The 23,348-nt window shown below is 34.1% G+C and overlaps 1 protein-coding gene and 1 long non-coding RNA gene across 17 annotated transcripts in view; both read left to right on the top strand.

The window, feature by feature from the left end:
• The window catches only part of EPHA5 (EPH receptor A5), a 319,713-nt gene that overhangs the window by 108,630 nt on the left and 187,735 nt on the right, over nt 1-23,348 (top strand). The gene's annotated exons all lie outside the window — the stretch shown is intronic.
• LOC146400828 (uncharacterized) lies at nt 285-5,574 on the top strand. Its single transcript, XR_014813771.1, has 2 exons — nt 285-1,932; nt 2,911-5,574. It is a non-coding gene; the product is annotated as an uncharacterized LOC146400828 (long non-coding RNA).

Below are 23,348 nucleotides of genomic sequence, written 5' to 3'. Positions count from 1 at the left end.
TTTTCATTTCTTATAGAAAGGAAATAAGGGTAAATTCCCCAAATAATTAAATGAATTTTCAGTGGTTTCTATCCTATTGTGCTCAGCATATACAGGTGTTCAATAAAAACTATTCATCATACACCTGTGCACACACACATCCGTATCTAAAATGAGCCATAAAAGGACCAACTGAGGCATATATCATACATACACATATCATACATGAACTATTCATGAACTATTCCAATGATACTGTATTTTGGTTTTTTCTAAATTACTCCAGTGAGCATTTTCGATTTCATGTTTATCAATCAGTTGTGGGGAATTTAAATACACATCAAATGTAACTTGATGCAGGTATGATCTGTTATCATTATCCATAAATGCACATATAACTAAGCTTACACACAGCTAGTGGGAAAAGATGAAGATAGATTTTCTGAGTAGTGCAGTTTAAGAAGAATTTTGGAGTAGGATTTTCAAATCATTTCAGTCATCAGTCGATGGCATGAGAACATTGCTAAAGCTGTTTTTAAACTCACATTACTGAGCAGTTTACATCTCTGTCCTTCTTTATCTACCTCTGAATCTCCAAATGAAGGTGAGAATGCTGTTGCCTCCATACCTTCTTCCTCCTTGAATTCTGCTTTACTGGCTCTGCCTTTCACCTCCTCACCAGACCTTCTTGTTTATTACAGTTACCTCTAGTTTTTGGCCTGTGTCTACACACACATTTCTCTCCTTCTCTATCTGGTCTCTTGGGTTAATGACTTAATGAGATAATCTTTCTTTCTTGATGAATTTTGTTTCGTGATTTGATTTTTTTCCATTCTCTTTACTGTTGTGGTCTAAGTGCCTAGATCAAAGGCTCACACATGATAAATAGTCTAAAATATTTGCTGAATGATAACAATAATTATAAATTTAATATTTATTAAATGATTGTGGTTCAGAGTTGATAAAAGTATTTAGCTAACTTTAATCTTTCAACGATATTAGTTATAGATCGTTTATGTTTCATAATGATCCCAGTGTTTCAGTCTTCAAATATTTATAGCAAAATTTATGAAATCAGGGTGTGTCATTACAAAACTAGAGAAAACATATATACTGCAGTGTAAATGGTCTATGAGATATGTTCTGTATATGTATTTATATACATAAGTCCTATTCTCAAAATCTATTTCTAAGCTTTATCACACCTCACCGAAGAAGAAAATGCAGAAAGTGAGACCTATAGTTACTGAAAAAGAAAAGAAACAGAATATCTATTAGTAATTTTTGATAGAGAAAATGAAGGGAAATTCCATATGGAATTAGAACACAGAATAATATATGTTTTACAGATGACAAAATGCTCTATTATTACTAACCTTAGTAGTTGCAATACTTCTTAATAAATATTTCTTCAAGTGTTAGCCAATTCAAAGGAACAAAAAAGGAGCAAATTCTTTTCCTGGGGTATAACATATTATAGGGCAATTGTTAGTAGTTAAAATTGAGCTAAATGTTGAAGCTGAAAGTATATTTGCCAAATTTTACCCATACTCTGAAAATAGAATTTGAGATAAAATTAATATCAATAAACATTATTGTATTAACACTGAACATCCTTAAAATCCTCTGAATTATAGAAAATCCTTCTCCATGTGACTTGGATAACCGTGTACGTAATATTGTTAGATAAGTTATTTCTACCAAACAGAAAAAAAAATATGTTGCTAATAGCAAAAACATAGCTTAATCCTTCAAATTCGATATTTTTTTTTGGCCCACACTTGATAGGTGGTTTTTTTTTGTTCTGTTTTTTGTTTTTTTTGGGGGGGGGGGTTTGTGTGTGTGGAGAGGAGAAATTATACTGGTCGTGCTAAGGCTATTTCTAATCCTTCTGAGTACTCCTCTGAGTATTCCCAGTATGTGACTGGACTTCCACTAGTGAGAGGGTGAATTGTCCCTGGCTTAGCCCTGCCACTCACGGAACAGTTTATTGACATCATAATAGTTCTTGCAGGATCTCTTGAGGCTGTTCCATTTAATCTGACTGGTGGTGAAATAACACATATCCGCACTTGCCCTCAAATTGGCTTTATGCTTTTGAAAAACTGATATGTCAGTAGAAAGATGTGTTTTTTGTACAAGAAATGGCTACTGATATCTTATCTAGGGTTCAGGTCTTTCCAACATTATAAAACAGCTGTAGGATTTGGTGAAATCTGCACACATTCATCAGTATCACAGTGTTCTTTTAGTATTTTTATTTTTTTAAGAAAAACTATAGTTGGAATTGGGTTAAGAACGGTAGGGATTTCAGAAACAAAATCCTGCAATTTTGGACAGTTGTTATATGTATTTTCCATGTTTTTTTTTTTTAATTATTTGATCACTGTTTGCAGAAAATAAGAGATTCTAGATAAATACAGCTTGAAAAATGCTAATTTAAAAGTATATCTCCTGGAGGTTATCCTCATATTCCTATTTGACAGTCTGAATACACCATCTGTCTCTGTGGTAGCATCAGTCTGGCCTCGTGGTTTTGAGTAAAAGAAAAAGCCATGCTTAATAAACAGTTGCTGTCAGTCGTCAGATTATTTGAATGATCTCTTAAGAGCTTGATGAAATAGCCCAACTTTGAGCAGTGTGTTGGATATGTGAAATAGGTAAGATTTAAAACAAAGAAAAACCTGTTTGGTTTGAAAAAATGGGTGATAAGAGTTTCACTTATTTTTGTTGTTGTTTTGAGCTGATAGTCCCAGATAGATAGATGGGCTTTTTATTTATTTATTTATTTATTTTCAGACTGAATTTAGGATCTGGAAAAGATGGCTCATATTTGAAATGATTTTCAAATCAATTTTTTTTGTCTTTTTTTTTTTTTTTTTTTTTTTTTTTTTTTTGCCATTTCTTGGGCTGCTCCCACGGCATATGGAGGTTCCCAGGCTAGGGGTCTAATCAGAGCTGTAAATCAATGTTTTGAATCATGGTGATATGTTCAAATACAACCTTTGGCCGTTCCTTCCCGGTGGATTCCAAGATGCCATAACCTTTCCTTATTCATTCCAAGTCTGTAAAATCTGAACACATGTACCCACTGCTGTTGAAGATGCAGCCAGGAGTAAAATGGTTGAGTCACAGAGTATGTTCAGTATTTTAGAAGGACACTAGGAGAAACAGACACCTTTGTGTTAATGGGACTGAATTGATGTTGATACATAAATAGGCAAAGCATAAAAACAACCTATATAGTCAATAAAATTTCCCTGAAATGGACAAAAACGATGCTTAAAAAAAAAAATCTATCTTTTGTAGTAAAGAAGGAAAGCATTGACATTTTATACCTAAGGTGAATTCTCCCCATATCTGAAACATTATTACTGTGTGGAAACACAGCTTCATTTTATTAAATTAAAATAAATTTCATTAAAATTCATTAATAGTGGATCCAGAGACCTAGCTACCTACCCTTCAATTACATAACCAAGCCTTAAAACAATTGTTGATATAAGGTCAATTCTCACTAAATATAGACATGAAAAATAATCAGGTAATTCATACAGTTGTCTTTAGAATCATAGAACTTTTTATCAAGTAAAAAGGAAATTCAACATTAAAATGTATTTAATGACTGAGAAATCCATTGGCCACACAGAGGGGACTAGTTTATTAATTAAATGCAGACTAAGCTCTAGTCTGAAAAAACTAGAATAGCTCTTAAGAGAAAATGAGAGCTGTATTTAGTAAATATAGTATATTTTTACTGTAATTATCCACATATTTGTCTTACCACTTTTTCTTTGGCCAATAATCAGATTTTGTTCAAAGACTGCTTTATTTCTTACCTGTATCTCCTAAAAGAGGTTACTGACTTTTAATAAAAATTAATTTGAACATTATTAATAAATTATCATTATTTGATGAATAAAATAGAGCTGAATGTTATTTATATTACAACCAGTATAGCCAAAATGAGAGCCAACTAAGTAATGAAATCATGAACATAGTAATATGCTGTATTTGAATATGCACACATATTTGAGATTTCAAGTGAGAATATCTATCTTTGAGATGTGCGGAAGTGCAAATTTCAGATTTTTTTTTCTTAGGTGCCTGGCATCATCTTCAAAGGTTATATGATATTAAAAGCACAGGTATAAAAGAGGAAAAATTTTTGAAATGAACATTGAAATTCCTAGGTACATAATTTTTTTCGTGTGCCCAAGACAACATCTTTTGCTAAGAGATATTCCTACAAAAAGTGTAATGAAATTCACTGAGAATTTTTTTCTTTTGTGTATATGTGCTTGCTTTGCACAGCTTCTCAGAAGTGTATAATATATAAAATAAAATCAGACTTCTCTAGGGTTTTCTATTAGGATGGTGCATATTGCTATATTACTGAAAGATTTTCTATTTGGGGAAAAATAAGCTGTTTAAATTTTTAATCAGCTATGAATCTCTTCTTATAATTTATTTCAAAACCTTTGAGCTCCTACATCTGAACAATTGATTTGTGCCCTGCAGTATTTATACATCCAGAGAGATACAAGGGAGACAGCCTGGTCTTTCACGTATATTTAACACTTGACGTGAGGTGCTGTGATCCACATTTCCTCCTATGTAACATGCAGAAATCATTTCAGCTTATTCTTCTTTACCAAGTACTTGGCTGAAGTCCCAAACTGACTAGACACAGAATCAGAAGCTAAATGAATCTAAAGAGAAATTGAAGACAATGAGAGATTCTTTTTGAAGTTACTACAACTTCAGTGATGTAAAAGGCAATTAATAATTCCTGGAAGTACAACTATTGAGAAAAAGAAGTTTAGAAAGAAACAGAGCTGTAGGCATAGAAATCAACAGAAACTAACAGTCATTTTTAGCCAGTTGATCCTTAAAGATACCACTCTCCCAAGGTTGCCTATTACATCAAATGGCATATATACAGAAAACACAGTCTAGAATACATAAATGTTAATTTGAGGCATTTACCAATTATTTTTTTCACCCTTTTCTCCAACCACACTTTTTCACCGTGTCAGCCATGGATAAATGCTCTCAAAGCAGGTGATATTTGGAACAGCTGTCACTAAGCATTACATTCCTGAATAATAAAGTGATTGAGCTTATGTTAATATGCCATGGAAAATGTGTCTATTTTGGATTCATATTGATTATTCCTTAAAATAAAATATGTATTTTTCCTAATGTGGAAGATATTGAATCAGGTAAAAATCATTTTTGCTTGTGCTGTATTGAATAGCAGATCTAGAAATATAATTTGAAAGAAAAACAAAACATGCCGAGGAAAACCCTTGAACATGATTGGTATTTTTAAAGAATCTTAAATAATGTTGTGATGTGACACTAAACGACTCTTCATACTTTTCCGAGTATTTTTGTCTCACAGTGTGAATTAATCACTAATTGCCTTTGTGTGATGAGTTGAAATTGGTCCTTTCTTCCTCATCACTGCCTAAGACACCTCACCTCCCACTTCTTAAAGAGGTCGGGGCCCAGGCCTCTCCTTGAATTCTAAATGGGATTTGTCAGTCAAGCGTAGCAAAATCTAATCTCATCCAAAGAAAAAGAAGAAAACGGACCAGAAAATGATCTGATTTTCCGATTTCATGGCCAAGGTTACCCTGGGAAGTGATGAAAGTGGCATTTAAAGTCCGTAACTAAGGTGGTATGCCAAACTTAGCAGTAATAACGGATAAACTGTGTGGAAAGATATCGCTTTAACAATTTTACAGTTGCTAAGTGTGAAAATTGTAATGTGGTCAAGCTCCAGGAATCCATGGCAGTCAGTTCAAAGAACTGGAACAATGCTCAACTAGAAAACATTCTTTGCTCCTATAATTTAAATAATGATGAAGTCAGCGCCTGCCGTTCCGACCTCGGGCCACAGGGCCGAACAGCTTCATTAGTGATGTTGGTGTTTTTATCCCCCCTGCTCTGAATGAAAACATAGCATCACTAAGGAGACAGGTAGAAATGTCCTGAGGCCTAAATCATTGCTCAGCTTGTTTAAGATGAGCATCATTTACAGTGTTTTGTGTTGCAATTAAACCAGTTGAGAGGAGAAAAAGAAAATTGCCAAAACATACCTGCGAGTACAGAGTTGATAAATATTTTACTAAAAAATGTAACTTATTAACCCCTGGCTTCTGATGTTCAGAATAACTGTACTGTCTGCATGGGAATATCTACATTCTCTGAAATTATAATCAGGATCAGTCAACATTACTCATGATGCACCTTACTGAGTAGTTGTAACCAGCTTGAGTAAAAAATGAGGAAGACTAGTTATTTAGCATTGACTGTTGACCCTGTGAAAGAAGTATATCATAAAATTTTTAAGCAACTTTTATTATAATGCTCCTTATGAAATTTGCTCTGACACATGCTTGACATACTAAAATAAAAATTTAAGTACTGCATAGAACGAGTACACAAATGGCAGTTAAGAAAAGTAGTGATAACTACTTAACATTCATAAAAAGTTAAGTCATTGAGAAAAGGAGTATGTTGCTAATCCTGTTCTTTTACCTACCACATTCTCCTTTGATTGAGGAAAATCAATTGCTCTTTGTATAGGATAAACATACAACCCATTTCCCCAGAACTATTCTGGTTTACACTGTTGCCTCAGGGTAATTGTGAAAAGTGATTCCTTTCCCCTTTAGAAGGGAATTGGTTTGGATAATAAATTATATGTGCACTCCACACCTGTATATATAGCACTCACACATAAATAGCACTTGCCTTTTCCCATAATGTGTTCTGTAGCTTAGTAGTAGTCTTTGAATCTTAGCTTTTTTTTTTTTTTTTTTTTTTTTTAAATGGCTGATGCTTTTGGCATTGACTCCTTCATATAGCACTTAGGAGAGTTTTTAGTAGTCATTCCTTTTAATAGGAACTTAAAAATTCCTGGGTGTGAGTGTCAGAAAATAATATCTATTTTGATCATTATAGTTCATAGAACATCTGCTGGGGGACTGAAACATTTTGAAATGTTATTAAAATATTAGCCACGTGAAATATCCATTTTCACATGTCAAAATAGATGAATATCAGCAATTTCTTATGCTTCAGCATATTTTCACTTGGATTCAATGACTGGAATGAAGAGAAATAGGATCCCCTCTCCCCTACCACCCACACACAAAGTTCTGAAGAATTAGCAACTTGGGCCTAAAAATAATTTTTACTTATTATTTTCTTTGCCTTTTAGGGCTGCACTTGATGCATATGGAAATTCCTGGGCTAGGGGTCAAATCAGAACTCCAGCTGCCAGCCTACACCACAGCCACAGCAATGTGGGATTCAAGCCACATCTGTGACCTATACCACAGCTACCCACTAAGTGAGGCTAGGGGTCAAACCTGCAACCTCATGGATACTAGTCAGGTTCATAACCTGCTGAGCCACAACAGGAACTCCCAATTTTTACTTCTTTTTATGCTTTCTCTTTCCTTATGTTTTATTAAGTTCAGTAAAGCAAATAAAAATAATAATTTAACAGTGATGATTATTGTTTATGAAATATTCATCATTGTTATGCTTTAAGAAAGATTTCCAAGATTTCTGTATTTGTTTTAAATGTCAGATGTTTTAAACTTATGCCATTTATGTAATAACAATAGGTCTGCTATGTAGACCTATATGCAGTCTTAAATGCTCTAATACACTTAGTTTCATATATAAATGTGAAGTATGCTTTTGGGACTTCTGGGCAGTATAGTTCAAAGACACTTTAGGGGATTATTAGTAACCCTTATAAGACAGAGACTTATTTTAATTTTCATTTGTCTAAAGGAAATGTTCCTATATATTTGAGCATATACAAGATTTTTTTAAACTTAAAACATGTTTTTATGTACCAATAAATAATACACTGTAACCTTGGTCTAGTTTGCCTGTTAATCTTATCTATAACAGGACATATTTTAAATAGGAAACTTAATTCAATTTTTTGTCTTTTCTTTTTTCTTTATGGTTTGAAGAGTATCCTAGAGATTACAGCATGCATCCCTATCATATTAAAGAAAAGTGTTTGTTACTTTAACCTTTTCAAAAAAAAATTACCTTCACTACTCTTTTCCAAACTGAAGCCATTGCTGTCTTTTATTTTAGTTGACTCTGTATTTCAAACTATACAAACTATTATGGTCGTATAAATATTAATTTAAAATTTTCCATACACCTAACATATTTTGCTATTTATCATCATTTTTGCATCTCAGTCCTTCCATTTATAATCATATACCTGCTGCCAGAAGAATACCTTTTAAAATTCCTTGATTCTTGGGTCTACTGGTAATAATTTTTCTCAATTTGCTTGTCTGAAAATCACCTTGAGTATTGAGGATGTGTTTGCTGACTATAAATCCTAAGTTGACAGAACTTTTCCAGGCTTGTTGACATCATTCCATTATCTTCTTGCTTCCATGACTTCTACTGAAAATTCAGTTGTTAATGTACTTTTTCTCATTTGAAAGTAATCTGAGAGTTTTCTTTGGCCAATATGAGATTTATTTTTGTCTTGATTTCCTGTGTATTTACAGAGTATGCATGTCAAGAATTGTGAAATATGTGCTATTTTCATTCCTTTTCAAGCTAATGCAATTACCTTGGCAAAGTTTCATGAATGCTAGTGGAAGACCAGATACTCCTAGTCAGAGACAAAGGACTTTATTATTCATTGCAATACCACTAGCTAGACTATTAGCGTTGTGCCCCTTCCTTGAGCTTCAATTCCCAGATAGAGGAGCAAAGTGTCATGTGACACCTGCAGACTCAGTGGGTTTCATTTCAGCTGAGAGGTATTGTGCTGAGGGAACATGAGAGTTCATAGCTGTGCTTTATATATATATATATATATATATATATATATATTTATTTATTTATTTATTTATTTTTACTTCTCCAATACAATTTTTTTTCTACTGTACAGCATGGCGACCCAGTTACACATACATGTATACATTATTTTTTCTCCCATTATCATGCTCCATCATAAGTGACTAGACATAGATCTCAGTGCTGCACAGCAGGATCTCATTGCTAATCCTTTCTTGAGTAAAGTAAGTCAGAAAGTGAAAGACAAATATCATAGCTGTACTTTTGTTACCCTGGAGCATACAGAAGAACTTTTCTGTGCTCTAAAGTGAGAAACTATTATCCAAGGATGTTCAATATACAAACATCTAAGTAAAAATGAGTCTAAAACAAAGCCAAACCATGCTTCTGCTTATAAGACATACAGAAATAAAGCATAGACAATAATCTCCCCAAAGATATTACTTTATATTTTCTTCTTGGAATTAACAAAGTTTCTTGTAGTTTCACATCTTTCAACCTGTTTGCAAATTTCTTAGCCCTTACTTTATTAAACATTACTTCTGACTTACCTTATTTCTCCTTCCTTTCTTTGACTCTAGTGAAAGGGTTATTAGTACTTCTCAGGGTATTATCTTTGTCTCATACTTTGTCTGTCTCATACTTTGTCTGCTACATTTTCCATTCTTCTCCCTTTATTTCAGTCTGGAATTTTTTGCTCTTATTTATGTTCTAGTCCGCTAGCCCTTTCTTCTACTTTGTCTAATTTGCTGTTACCCCATACATTAAGTTCCTAATTTTATTACACCTTACCATTTTAAAATAAAATTTCCACATTTCTACAAAAATTCTTAATTATTAGTATTATTATTTTGCTTTTATTTTTAGGGCCACACTGCAGCGTATGGAGATTCCCAGGCTAGGGATCTAATTGGAACTATAGCTGCTGGCCTATACCTCAGTCACAGCAGCACCACATCTGAGCCGCATTTGTGACCTGCATGACAGTTCACGGCAATGTTGGATCCTCAACCCACTGAGTGAGGCCAGGGATTGAACCCACAACTTCATGGTTCCTAGTCAGATTCATTTCTGCTGCACCATGATGGGAACTCCAGAACTCTCAATTCTTGTATTTGTCTTATTGAACATATATTTTATATAGTTTTTTAAAAATAATAAGTTATTTAATGTCCACGTCTGCTAACATTAATACTCTCATCACCATAAATCACCATGAATTGCCATGATAGTGCTTGTTGTTTGTGGCTGACTGGCTTTTATTCATATTGCCATTTCTGGTCCTGGTTAGTTTTGATGATGTACAGTTTATTTGCAAAACTGTGATTATTTGATTTAAAGGGTGATAGTATTTTCCTCTACAGAGAATGTTTGCTTTTGACCCAGGATCTGTGCTACTTAAAATCTGAGATCACCTCAGTCCATTTTCAAAAATTGAGATAATCTGAGGCTGAGCAGAATTCTGTATGTGAGTGTCTCTGCTTTTATGTGCTGCAGGCTCTCAGGGTCACTTTCCAATGTAATACTGTTGACTTGGGGTGACTCGGCCCCTGTCTCTGTGTGGCCCTAGATCCCATTCTCTCCCTCCCTAGCACCCTGTGGCTCTCAAAAGGGCCACCTAACTTTCAGGTTAGGGATTAAAAATACTACCAGGCAAAGTGTCCCCAAGCATGGAGGAGATATTCTTAACTATTTTGTTCTGCTTTTTAAAATTTTTCTAAGAGGGAAAATTAACATGAATTACCCATTTCATCATAATAAAAATTCCAAGAGTATTTTTAAAATCTGTTTTCCTCTTACCCAGAACATTATGTTGAATACAACAGTAGAAAAAAAAATTAATGGATTATGAACTATTTCAGATCATGAAATATGTTAGAGCCCAGTCAATGTATATTGACTGACCTTTTTTCAGAACAACTTCCCTGTCTCATTGGCTCTTTTTTATTACCTACTTTCTTTTGTTCTCATCACCAGAGTGATACCAATAAAGTCACTCTTGTTCTTTCTTTTTTCTCCACTTGCCTTTGAATCTTCATTATTTTGTCCAATTGATGTATAGGTAACTGCAGGTAGCAGAGAAGTCCCAGGGTGTAGGAAGTCAGATTTATCCCAGAATTCCTCCGTCACTGCCATCTGTTTACTCCTGTGTTTAAGGCACTCCCCCCCCCCCCAAAAAAAAGCACCTACACAGACTCCTTGCTCTCCTTCTTTCTCTGCATTGATTCATCACACCAGGCATTTGTGAGCATCTGTTATTACAGTTTTCACGGTGGCGAACGCTATATTTAAGGCAGCAGTGACATTTCCATTACAGAACTGTTGCTTCCAGTCACATGGGGACTTATGAATGATTATTCTGTTAGGGAAGAGGTTGAAATTTTTCAATAAATGTGTTATGCAGACAGGTTACTTTGCAAGTTGGGTAATGTTGATTTGAATTAGTAAAACAATTTTTAAAGTGTTACCTCCTAAAAATAACATTCCTTTTGGTGATGGGTAGAGACTTAATGATTGCTTATAATAATAATGCTGACTTTTTTTTTTTGTAGAATTAGACTTAAAGTCTCATTCTTTAAGGATTTCAAAGTTCTAAGGCATTTTAATTTCTTCTTAATGTCCAAATGAGATTAAGAAAGTTAATGCTTTGAGCTTTAATTTAGAGTCATAGAGATACAGTTTCAGTTGCTAACTTTGAATAGAACCAGAACCTGGGATTATAAATCATTTTTGCAAATCAGTGGAGAGATGCTAAGATATCTGCAAGTGTGTTTTAGTCAGGAGATAATTGCACAGCAGAGAAAACAAATAAGTGCAATATATTTGTTCTAAAACAATTAAGAACCATTAGAAAAATAGATTATTTAATTCTAGAAAAACATTCATATGCAAACATACCAAGAGCCATATTGCTTTAAAAGAAATACCAAGGACATCCCCCTTCTAACCACAGCTCTCAATTTTCAACATACCTTTACTTGATGCCTTTTATTATGTCCAGAATAGAAGGATGTATTAATGATGGCACACATAAATGTTTGTTTAGTGTCCAGTATAGCAACTTTAGTAATTATTGAATTATCTAAGTGCATCTACCATGAATGCTGTATATGATACATGGTGGTTAGAGGTGAGCAAGCCAGCATTTCCAGACTCTCCCTACCTCTCTACTCATAACATAAAAATTAAAATGTAGTAAAATAATGTAAAATGTTCACTGAAGTGTGATTCTTTGGAAGAAGGGCCATTCAAATGCTGGCATATGGGCCAAATCCCACCCAGAGCTCATTTATTTTTTATTTACACATTTATTTCGAGCTACAACTCAAGTTGAGTGGCTGTGATGGAAACTTTATGGCTCATGAAGCTGGAAATATTTACCATGCGGTCCTCACAGACCCTTGCTTTAGGGCACCACTGAGTGTGGTAGATATGGCATTATACCCGTCCAGTCCAGCTCTACAGTTGACTTCTGCAGTAGATGTGTCAAATTGTAACCACTGTCATTAGACCACTGTTCCATTGTTGCCAACAGGTTTTTGTTCCAGACCATGTGAGTCAGTTGTAGCAAATCAAACCATTGGCCCTACTTACAAGCTTCTCTTGGATCTATAAGGAGTAGTAGCTTTTATATGCTGCTGTGTAGTGTCTTTTGTCACACGGAAAATCACTTAATGTTAAAAAATATTTTGCTCTTTCCTGTTTTCACCGACTTCTCTATCATCACTCAGTCTAAGCTCCAAAATTCCCTTTTTTGTGTTTTTTCTGGTTTATTCACATCGCAGTATGTCAAATTTGTTTGCTACTAGTGCCACTAGTTCCATAAACCTCATCTCCCTTCTGGATTTGTTGGTCTAAGAAATGAGTAATACCAATTTATTTTATTTTTGATAAGCATTATTCAAATCTCGGCATCCTATATCGATCCCATCTTTCTGCTTTGAGATGTATTAGTCAAGACAGTGGTCTTTGTAGTTATCTGATCAGGAATAACGGGTTACTTTGAAAAATGGAGATCCTACCTATTTGGGGCTGCCAGATCCGTGGTACCACCTTCCGTCAGTGATCCAATTTGAAATCCCATGCAAACTGCCTATCAGGGAGAAGAGAAATGAGACAAATTAAATGAAGAAAAAGTAGCAGGAATATACTTTAGAGAATCACAGTGGTGTTATTTATTTACTTTTTTTTGACATTGTATTTCTTTCAATTAGATGTACCAACATGACTAGGACAGAAAAAAATTGATCCTGGATAAAATTATGCTCCTTTGATGACAAAAACATTAATGAGAACAGTAGCATCTGCATAGTTTTATTACCACAAAGTAGTTTTTCCATTATGATTGGACCTTATTTCCTTGTCTCTTTAAACATAGTTTAGAGAAAAACACAGATTGGAGACAGGGGGAAAAAAGTGGAGTGATATTTTTCTTAAAAGTAGAAAAAATAAAGGCAAAGGAGGAAAGGAATGGAAGGTAGAGAGGGAGGGAGAAAGGACAGGGAGAAAAGGGAGAGAGTAAGAGGGAGGGATGGGGGGTTAGAGAGAGAGAGAGAGAAAGTATAGTTAGTTGTATTTGTATTTTCATTGTTGTCTCGGGCCCAGGTCATCTTCAAAGTCTTTCCTTTGTTGAAAAGTTTCCTTTACTTCCGTTGAACAAAAGTCAGCAAACCAGAGCTGACTAACACTTCAGTGTGCTTGGTGACTCACACATGAAAAGGACTTTTCACTAAAAAGTCTGCTGTCTGATTCTGGAATGGGGATGAGATGGGGGTGGGGTTGGAAACCTATACCATTACAAAGAGAAAAAGAATAAGGGAAAAAGAGACATCTAAGAGGGATAACTGGATTAATAAACACCCTTGATTTTCTGTCCTACAGTGTGACAGTGTAAGAGTCTAGGTGAAACTAACCACGTGGTAAATAAATTCCCGCAGTGTTTTAATTATTACATGATTGTTGGCATAAGAGGAACCTGCCAACTTAAATTCATGTTTGCAGGGATCTTTTGAAATGTTTTCTTTTTCTGGAAAAAAAAATGAACCTGTTGTCCTTCTTTTTTGTTTTACTATAATTTTTCAGATAGTCAATATAAAATTATTTTTTAAACACTCACTGAAAAGACAGTCCTCTGGGCACCAAACTCAGGGGCGAATAAGCAGGTCAGAGAGCAGATGCTTCTTGAACTATGGAATTGTCAATGACGAAGTTAGACTGGTGTCAGCTCCCATTTATTCAAGTGAAGTGTGCAAGGCAAGAGACAACTTGATTCTTTTGAGAAAAAATAAATTTTCACGGTCAATTTTCTTCCATTTGTAAAGAGAACTTTTAAGAATACTCCTCAGGCTTTAAGAATATGTCTTTTGGTCTATCCAATGAAATATAGCATTAACACATCTTGTTGCTACTCATCCATTTATGACATTCATAAGTGTATGTTCCTGATATTTATCTCAGTGTGATGAATTTCATGCAAGGTGTTGACTTTGTTGGTATCTTCTTCCTGTCAGTGGAAGACCCTTATGGAACAAACAAATTATATAATTACATATTTGTTGGCATGTTAAAATTTAAATTTTAAATTACAGAAATGCTCTCAGAATAGAATAGTTTTTCAAACACACTTATTGGGGAAAATACAATAGTCACATGCTAATTGTGTTGTATAATAAGGTACAATGATATTTAGCTTATTATTTAGCTTATTTAATTATAAGGTGGGATAAAAAGTGTGATCATCACCAACATGATTCACAGTAACAGTGACAATGACAGAGTGAAATCTTAGCAGAAAGGGTCTGGTTTTGAAAAGAGTATGCTTTCAGGAAACTTTCTTGAAAAGTTGAAAAGCCTAATTTAAAGCCTCCTTATTTCTTCCCAAAATCTTCTTTTATATAATTAAACTTGAAAGTTTTTTTTTTCTTTTTTTCAGTGAGATTGTGACATCTCTACTGATCAAATTGCAGCTGTTTTTAACCTCTTGGAACTGCTGTCAGAACCTACCAGTCCCTACCTGCTTACCATATAATTTTAACAGACTGCATTGAACATGATTATATAGAAGCAAATGGAATCATGACTATGCTTCTGTTTCACATTTGCCTAAAAATAATTAAAGAAAAATTACTTTTTTCATATGCAGACATTATTTCTTTTATATTAAAGTATAGTTTATTTATAGCATTGTGCCAATTTCTGCTGTAGAGCAATGTGACTCAGTCTCATATATCTATGAGGCCCTTGTTGTTTATCCATTCTAAATGTAATAGTTTGCATCTACTAACACCAAACTCCCAGTCCATCCTACTCCTCCTCCCCCCCCCTTGATAACCACAAGCCTGTTCTCTGTGTAGACATTTCTGTCTTCTTTTGTGATAACCGACACATAAAAGGCCTATATTCATCCCCTTAATAATACTTTACTTTATGCCGTCTTCTCCTCCTACTTTTCCTTTTTCCGCTTTTCCTATTCATCTTTTAAGAATTTTAATTACATTTTTAAGAGACTTCTAACATAATATCTTTGACTCATTCCTGGATAGAATATTGATTGGAACAGAAGGAACTATGTAAGATTATGCATATTCTCCTAAGAAAAGAGAGTAAGTTTTTCATCTTTCTCTAGACCTGTGGATACTTCAGCCAAGTCCTAAGCACCTCATAGGAGTGACAAGAAATGTTCTTTGGTGAAGCCATTTGTACACTTCATGCCATTTTTTCAGCAGTATAAGACAGATTGTTCTTATTTGATGATCCTACCTATGGTTGCCTTTACTAGAACAGTCAGTCATTAATACATTGAATTAAGCTTTTAAAAAATTATTATCTATATGTGTGGTCCATATCATCTCTTGGAATAAAGATCTCTGTGAGGTCTGAATTTGTTTAAAAGAAAGTTATCTTGAAGCAGAATTTGTCTCTCAGTTTTTCTGTCTTGTGTTTTTGAGGAACAGAATGCCTTATGCCAACCAGGATGAAAGGGGATTTAAGATGTGGATTTGAGGAAATTCCCTCTGTGGGTTAATGCGTTAAGGATCCAGTGTTGCCACAGCCATGGCGTAGGTCACAACTACAGCTCAAATTCAGTTTCTGGGAACTTCCATATGTTGTGGGTGTGGCAAAAAAAAAAGAAAAAATGTGGATTCGAATCACTGGAGTTCAAGCCAAAACTGAGGGACCTGCTTACAGAAAGTGGGAGATGGGTGGTGGGTGGGGCTCCAGCAGCAACTGTTAAGGAAGCTCCTCTTTTCTCTGCCAGTCTTAGTAACCACTAACATCATTTGAGTACCTCCTGCTGGGCAGTTCTTACTCTATTTTCCTCTGCGTTAATTTTTAATCTTATCAAATCCTAGGAGAAAAATACTAGCATCCTTTTTTAGAACTAGATAGTGAATCTGAAGCCAGGAGAGATTAATTTGTCCAAGCTTCCCCAGCTGGAAAAGGGGAAAATCCAGGTTCCAGTCCCGTCAGCTTTTGTTAGGACTCAAAACCTCTTTTTCCCCCACTGCCTTATAATGTCTCTCTACCTCCAGTTGGTTTACTTTTTAATCCTAATTTCATGTTAGTGCCATTGAGCCTCTGTATTTGGATACAGGCTACTTTCTGTAACAAAGAAACATAAAACACAGCAGCTCAAACAAGAAAGAAACTGTTTTCTCAGTTGGTCCAGGGTGGGAGGCAGTCGGTGCTTCATGATATCACAAAAGGATGCTGCTCGGAAGGCCTCTGCAGTCCTCAGCGTGGGCTACTCATTGCTGGATCTAAGGTGGTTGCTCCATTCCTCACCATTCTTTCAGTCAGAGACAAGGAGACAGAGACATGTTCAGGGAAGTGCCTTCAGCTTTGGGGAGATTCTAGGAAGTTAAAAAGATTGTTTCCTTTCATAGTTTCTCTGCCCGAATCTGGTCATAGGATCATACCTACCTGATAGCTGCATTGAGAAATGTCTCTGGCTGGGTAGTGGCTCAGGAAAAGCTCTGATTAAGAATGAATAGTAGTATAAATCCATAGGTCAGTTGTTTGTCTTTCTTCTTGAATTCAGCTGTCAATCTGCTTTTTTTTTTTTTTTTGGCGCTATTCTTTTACAAACTCAAGAGGGTATATCACATATTAACCACTGGAGTAACTTCTAGACGCTGTGGTAACAGGCCGAGGGTTAAGTGATGAGGCACAAGGCTGTTGGAATCTGTCATAAGTAATACTTCCATGTCCAGGAAATAGTTTGGGCTAAGAAAATGGAAGGTAGGGGGTTGCTCCTTAAATATGCACCTATAAGCAAAATTTTCTCATCAACTTTTTGTTAAGTTTCTACCGTTGACACGGAAATGACTCACAGGAGTGATGTTCTCAATTAGCACTCCAAGCCTTTTCTCTGAAGTTGATGCTAGCAGAGCTACTTTTGTTCATTTATACTTAAATTTTCCATTTTTTTTAAGTAGACAGTTGGACTGAAGTTTTGAAGCTTTTGAAATAATAGAGCTATTTGGTATTCGATTTTATATATATATGTTTCACTTGTCACCTCGCAGATTGCTGTTTATTTAGAAATGAGGAAATTGCTTTGAGCAACAGTAATTCTAGTCAGGTCATCCTGGCAAATAAAACTACTCTTCTTTAGGGGATGTTATTGTATTTTGTTAAAATGAGAAAAGTATAAAAGGGGAGCAATATTTTAATAAGCCATCCCAATATAGCTGAATGTATGTGTTTATGGGTGTGAATCTTTTGGTTTTTTAATCTTCTTTTCTTTTTTAAAATTCGAGTATAATTGAGTTACAATATTGTGTTAGTTTCAAGTGTACAGCAGAATGATTCAGTTATATAATGTTTCATATTATTTACTAATAGATAATGAATATTTTTCCCTGTGTTACACAGTAAATGCTTGTTGCTTTTCCTTGTTGTTTTTATATAGTAGTGTGTATAACTTAATCTCAAACTCCTAATTCAATCCATCAGTCATAAGTTTGTTTTCTAAGTATGTGAGTCTGTTTCTGTGTTATAAATAGATTCATTTGTATTTTTTTTTAGATTCTACATATAAGTAATATATAATATTTGTCTGTCTCTGCCCAGATTCTGTTGTTTTTAAGGTTCTTTTATAGTAATTATTTCATTCTCCAAATATGTATTATTGCAGGTATAACAGGGTTGGATAAATATACCTTGAAATCTCTGAGGTTTCCATTTACATTATACATGTTCAGCAGCAGAAATTTTGCTGGAGTACTTATTTTAAGTTTTTCTGGGATTTTTTTTCATGTTTCTTTCTCTCCTAATACTTAACTCTACTGTAAACTCTCATAAATTAACTATTTACTACAAAATTTAAAATAAGTTATTAAGGAAGAAATTAATCGACTAGACTCAGAACTCTCAGTGTAAAAATTTCCTTCATTCTTATTAAGATTCAGAATTGTCTCTTGCTGATTTGAGCCTGAAATCCTTTTGGGTTCTGAGGTATATCTAATATGTAGGAAAGTCCGTCTTTAACACGATACAAGTAGAAGTGGTTCCAAACTAAAACAAGAATTGAGCCAATACAAAGACTGTAAGCTCAAATCTATTTTGTAGATATTTACTTCTGGGCATTTTTAACATTTGTGAGTGTATCCTATAGGGTAGGTAAACACTCTTTTGCAGGCACAACTAAGTTTCAGGAAGCTAGTGCCACCAGAGCAAGGTACAACTTAATTTTGCCATTTGAAAAACTTGGATTTTTCTATGTTATATATTTTCACTGAACGTCTCCTACATATCATGCAGTTATGTAATAACTATAAGACTTAATGATGCACATTAATTTTATTTCTAAAATTTACGATGATAATGTTCCAATTTAGATGTAAGCACAGGCTCAGCTGAGTTACAAAGAATCAATTGGAAAATATGTGGTCCATATCCCAGTTTTTAATAACTGAAAATAAATTTTGGTTCACTACCTTCTTTTATTTCCATCACAGGGAAAATATAGCTACTCTCTCTCTCTCTCGTGTGAGAAATATGCTCTAATTTTTGAGTCCCAAGGGTCTTATGGAAAATGTGTCCCTCTAAGTCATAGTCTGACCCAATTAGAATATGAAAATGATTAATTCATTACCACTTAAAGGATATAAAACTGGGTTGTCATCACAGAAACATCATTCTAAGATAGGCATCAGTTTTACATATCATGATAAATCAAGTACAGAAAACTTGAAACCAAACTTCATTAATTTCAGTTTTCATTTTCCTTTGGGTCCAATGAATTGCCCTTAAACTGGGTTGTAAATGTAAAGATTTTTTTTATAGATTTCTCCTTCCAAAACGTCTTCTGTATGAACAAGGGATTTAAATCTTTTGTATTTTAGACTTTGTCTTATTCAAATTGAAAGATACAGATGTGTCATTTTATGTGGATGAAATTGTTGAATTAAGCATATAGAGTTTGAAATTGTTTGTAACTTGATTCAAAGCCAAATTTCATTGATTTAACTGACAATTAAAAAGTATATGTATGTATATAATTCAACAAACAGATTTATAATTCAACAAACAGATTTAAGTAAATTTCTGTCTCAAAATGTACAGTAAAATTGGCCAAAGAGCTGCTGGATTAATCTTTCTGGTGTGTGTGAAAAAATTGCATTTTATCTAGACAATTAGTAAAATATATATGGTTTCACTCATGCAATGGGTCAGTAGAAATGGAACTTCTGTATTATTGAATCAAGAATTTGTTTTCTTTGAAGATCTTGTCAGATGCAGTGATTTCCTTGCCAGTAAGGAGTCAATTACAAGAGATTTTGATGCCTGTCATACTTCAGGGAAGTTAAATGAACTGAAAGAAGTCAGATCACAGTGATAAATTGTCATCTGTTTGGTTCAAAAGAGATTAGGAGAAGGCAAAAAGCACTGTGGGACAGATACAGAGTCATCCTTTCTAAGTCATAGGAAGTATACTATGTTACTCAACAGGGGCAAAAATGCAAAATATAATTCATATATTAATGCACTGATCACGTGTAAAATATGTTAAAGCTATTAAGTGGTTTGACATTTAATTGCTATTATAAATAATATTGATTAGTATTTTTAAAAAGTTCTTATAAAGCATGTTTCTCTGCAAACCTTCAATGTACTTTTTAAAAACTGACAGAAGAGATTTTGCTTTAAAAAGGTTTTATTATAAAACTGTAATACCTAAATGGGTTCCTTTTATCACCAGATAAATTATAGTATTAGTTCAAATTATTACTAATTAAATTGTGTCCATATGAAATCATATGCAAAAGTTGTATCTCCCTTTCCAGTTTATTAGATCAACTGGTTGATTACACACATTTCAAAAACTTGCCTTTTTATTTTTAAACAACCCTTTTTTTGTAGCTCATTAATAATAGAAGCAGTGAATTAAGAATTCCTTTAGTCTTGTCTTTAAAATATCTTGAAATTAGAAATTCTGAATATTGTTCTTTATGAGGTATATGGAAAAGAGCCTATTTACATGATATATAAGTCCACATCTAAAAGGTAATGTGAGCACAAGAATGAAATTATAAATGTATTTATTTAAAACTACATGATGGTAGTTCCTGTCATGGCTCAGCGGTTAATGAACCCGACTAGTATCCATGATGATGTGGATTCGGTCTCTGGCCCCCTTCAGTGGGTTAAGGATCTAGTGTTACCTTGTGACATGGCTTGGATCCCACGTGGCTGCGGTGTAGGCCGGCGGCTTCAGCTCCAATTGGATCCCTGGCCTGGAAACTTTCATATGCTGTGGGTGCGGCCTTAAAAAGACAAATAAGTAAATAAATAAAACTGTATGGTTAATCTTAGGACAGATTTTGCAGTGTATCAGAGATTGTAAAGACGTATTCAACTTTAAGTACTAAAAATATAGATGATTTGCTTTGTGGCTAACAATTTTTGTCATATTTGGCTTGTACTTTTCTGGGCATTTCATATTTTTAATAATTTTCTATACTAGCTGTATTATTATTTATATTACTTTTACTATTTTATGTATTTTATTTATATTATTTTTATTACTTAAAGTAAAATCTCCCCAATTAGTTCAGTTAGATTGACTTCTCTGCTCAAAATATTAGCTGCTATCTTCTAATCCCTTTGCTATAAACCAGGTTTGTTGACATTTTTCTTAAATCAATCATATGTTTCACTGGATGACTTCTATCTAGTACATAATTTACAGTTTAATACTGTGGTATTAATAGTATTGTTAACCCTCAACTCAATATTAAACAATAGAATCTTTAACATACTCCCTTGACACTTTGCATGTATTGAATTTTTCTACAACTTAAAAAAAGAAAACTGTAATTTTAAGAAATTACCGAATAATTAAGGGTAATAAATTTCTGGTCTAAGATATTTATGTTACTAGCTTTGATGGACTGAGAAAATGGATGGAGATCTACATTCTAAATAGACAAGATCAATGAATGAATATATCTGTTACTCAGTGTTCAGAAATTGAATTCACCTGAAGATCTTTATTCTTTGACATACGTGTCTTCAAAATTGTTCAGCTGTGGAAAAATGGCCACCCTTCTGTATGTGCCCTTCACCTCACTACTGCACCCATCTGCGTCTTGCAATTTAAAGTTTTTTCTCCTGTCATTATCCCTCATAGTCAGACATTGAATATCTTTAATCATGACAAGGAGAGCAGAGCAAGTTATCCAAGATTACAGTGGTCTCATTAACAATTAAATATTAGTGGAGTAAGGAAAAAATATGTAAGCAAATCCATTATTGACTTTCATGCACACATAGAAATTCATATTTATCTTCTGAAGTACATTTCAGTGAGCTTTTCTTTTTTTTTAAAAAAAAAAAGTGTTTGGTTTTACACCCCCTCTCAAATTCATGTGTGATTTACCATGAGATTATCTGTAGCATTTGAGCTCTGCTTGAGAGTGAGGGCATGCTCTTTCCTGGCACTGAACAAAACAACATAAGTAAATAAATTCAGAAGTTTGAAAATTAAAAAAATATATATATCACCAGAAATATAATTACAGACTTCGTCTTGGTGGTCATTTCTGTTGAAATAAAAACTAGAACTATGAACACATTTCCTTTCATAAACATTAGAAACCATATGAGCAGTTTGTCCCTAAATGGACACTTTTCTAGGGAACATAATATAGCTGCTTAAGCAAGTTTTATTATAATCAATGTGGCATATCTCTCATCTAGAATCATCTCTCATACTCTGGTCTCTCTTCATATTGTATAAATCTTTCGCCTTTTTAAAAATCATCTCTCTTCAAAGATATCAATATTGCATCTATAGTATCAGAGTCTGAGTCAACCTCTGTGATTTATCTGAGATCATGTTTCAGATCCTTGGAAGAAAATTATTCATAAAGTAAATAAAATGTTTGCACTTGGAATAATATTGATATTTATATTTTGGATGACATTTTCATCTGCTGAATTATTATAGGATATGTGAATAATCAAAGTATCAGAAGGGGAAAGATTTTTTAAGTTTGGGAGTTTTCATTTTTTTTAAGTCTAAAGTATTTCAAAGAGATAAAAGCATGTCCCTTTAGAACCTTGTGCAGTGTGGGTGGGAATGTAAACTGGTACAGCCGTTATGGATAACAGTATGGAAGTTACACAAAAAATTAAAAATAGAGTTACCATATGATCCAGCAATCCCACTTCTGGGCATATACTCAAAGGAAATGAAATTACTGTTTCAGTGATATATTTTATTCCCATGTTCATTGCAGCATTGTTCATGATAGCCAAGGTAAAAAAACCAACCTAAGTTTCATGAAAAGATAAGTGGGTAAAATATATGTATATGTAATATATTATTATCTATAATAATAGAAATTATATTTATAATTTAAAATCATATTATTTAGCCTTAAAAAAGAACAAAATTCAGACATTTGCAACAACATACATGAATCAGAAGGGCATTACAGTAAGTGAAATAAGACAGAGAAAAACAGGAGTTGTGACCGTTTGGCTATTGTGGCTCAGGAGTAACAAACGTGACAAGTGTCTATGAGGACATGGGTGGATCCTTGGTCCTGCTCACTGGGTTGAGAATCTGGCATTTCTGTGAGCTGCAGTGTACGTGCGACGTGGCTCTGATCTGACATTGCTGTGGCTCTGGCAAAGGGCAGCAGCTGCATCTCTGATTGGACCCCTAGCCTGGGAACCTTCATGTGCAGGTGCAGCCCTAAAAAGACCAAATTAAGTGAGTGATATCATATGGTATTTGTCTTATAACTGGAATCTAATATCCAGCACAAATGAACATCTCCTCAGAAAAGAAAATCATGGACTTGGAGAAGAGACTTGTGGTTGCCTGATGGGAGGGGGAGGGAGTGGGAGGGATCGGGAGCTTGGGCTTATCAGACACAACTTAGAATAGATTTACAAGGAGATCCTGCTGAACAGCATTGAGAACTATGTCTAGATACTCATGTTGCAACAGAAGAAAGGGTGGGGGAAAAACTGTAATTGTAATGTATACA

This window comes from Sus scrofa, chromosome 8, assembly GCF_054392235.1.
Source record: "Sus scrofa isolate SSC_HxYL_T2T_F1_AM1 chromosome 8, Sscrofa_HxYL_maternal_Yorkshire_Landrace_v2.0, whole genome shotgun sequence".
Lineage (NCBI taxonomy): Eukaryota > Metazoa > Chordata > Mammalia > Artiodactyla > Suidae > Sus > Sus scrofa.
The sequence above is the reverse complement of the archived record's forward strand: the minus strand, read 5'-3'. Positions and strand labels throughout refer to the sequence as shown.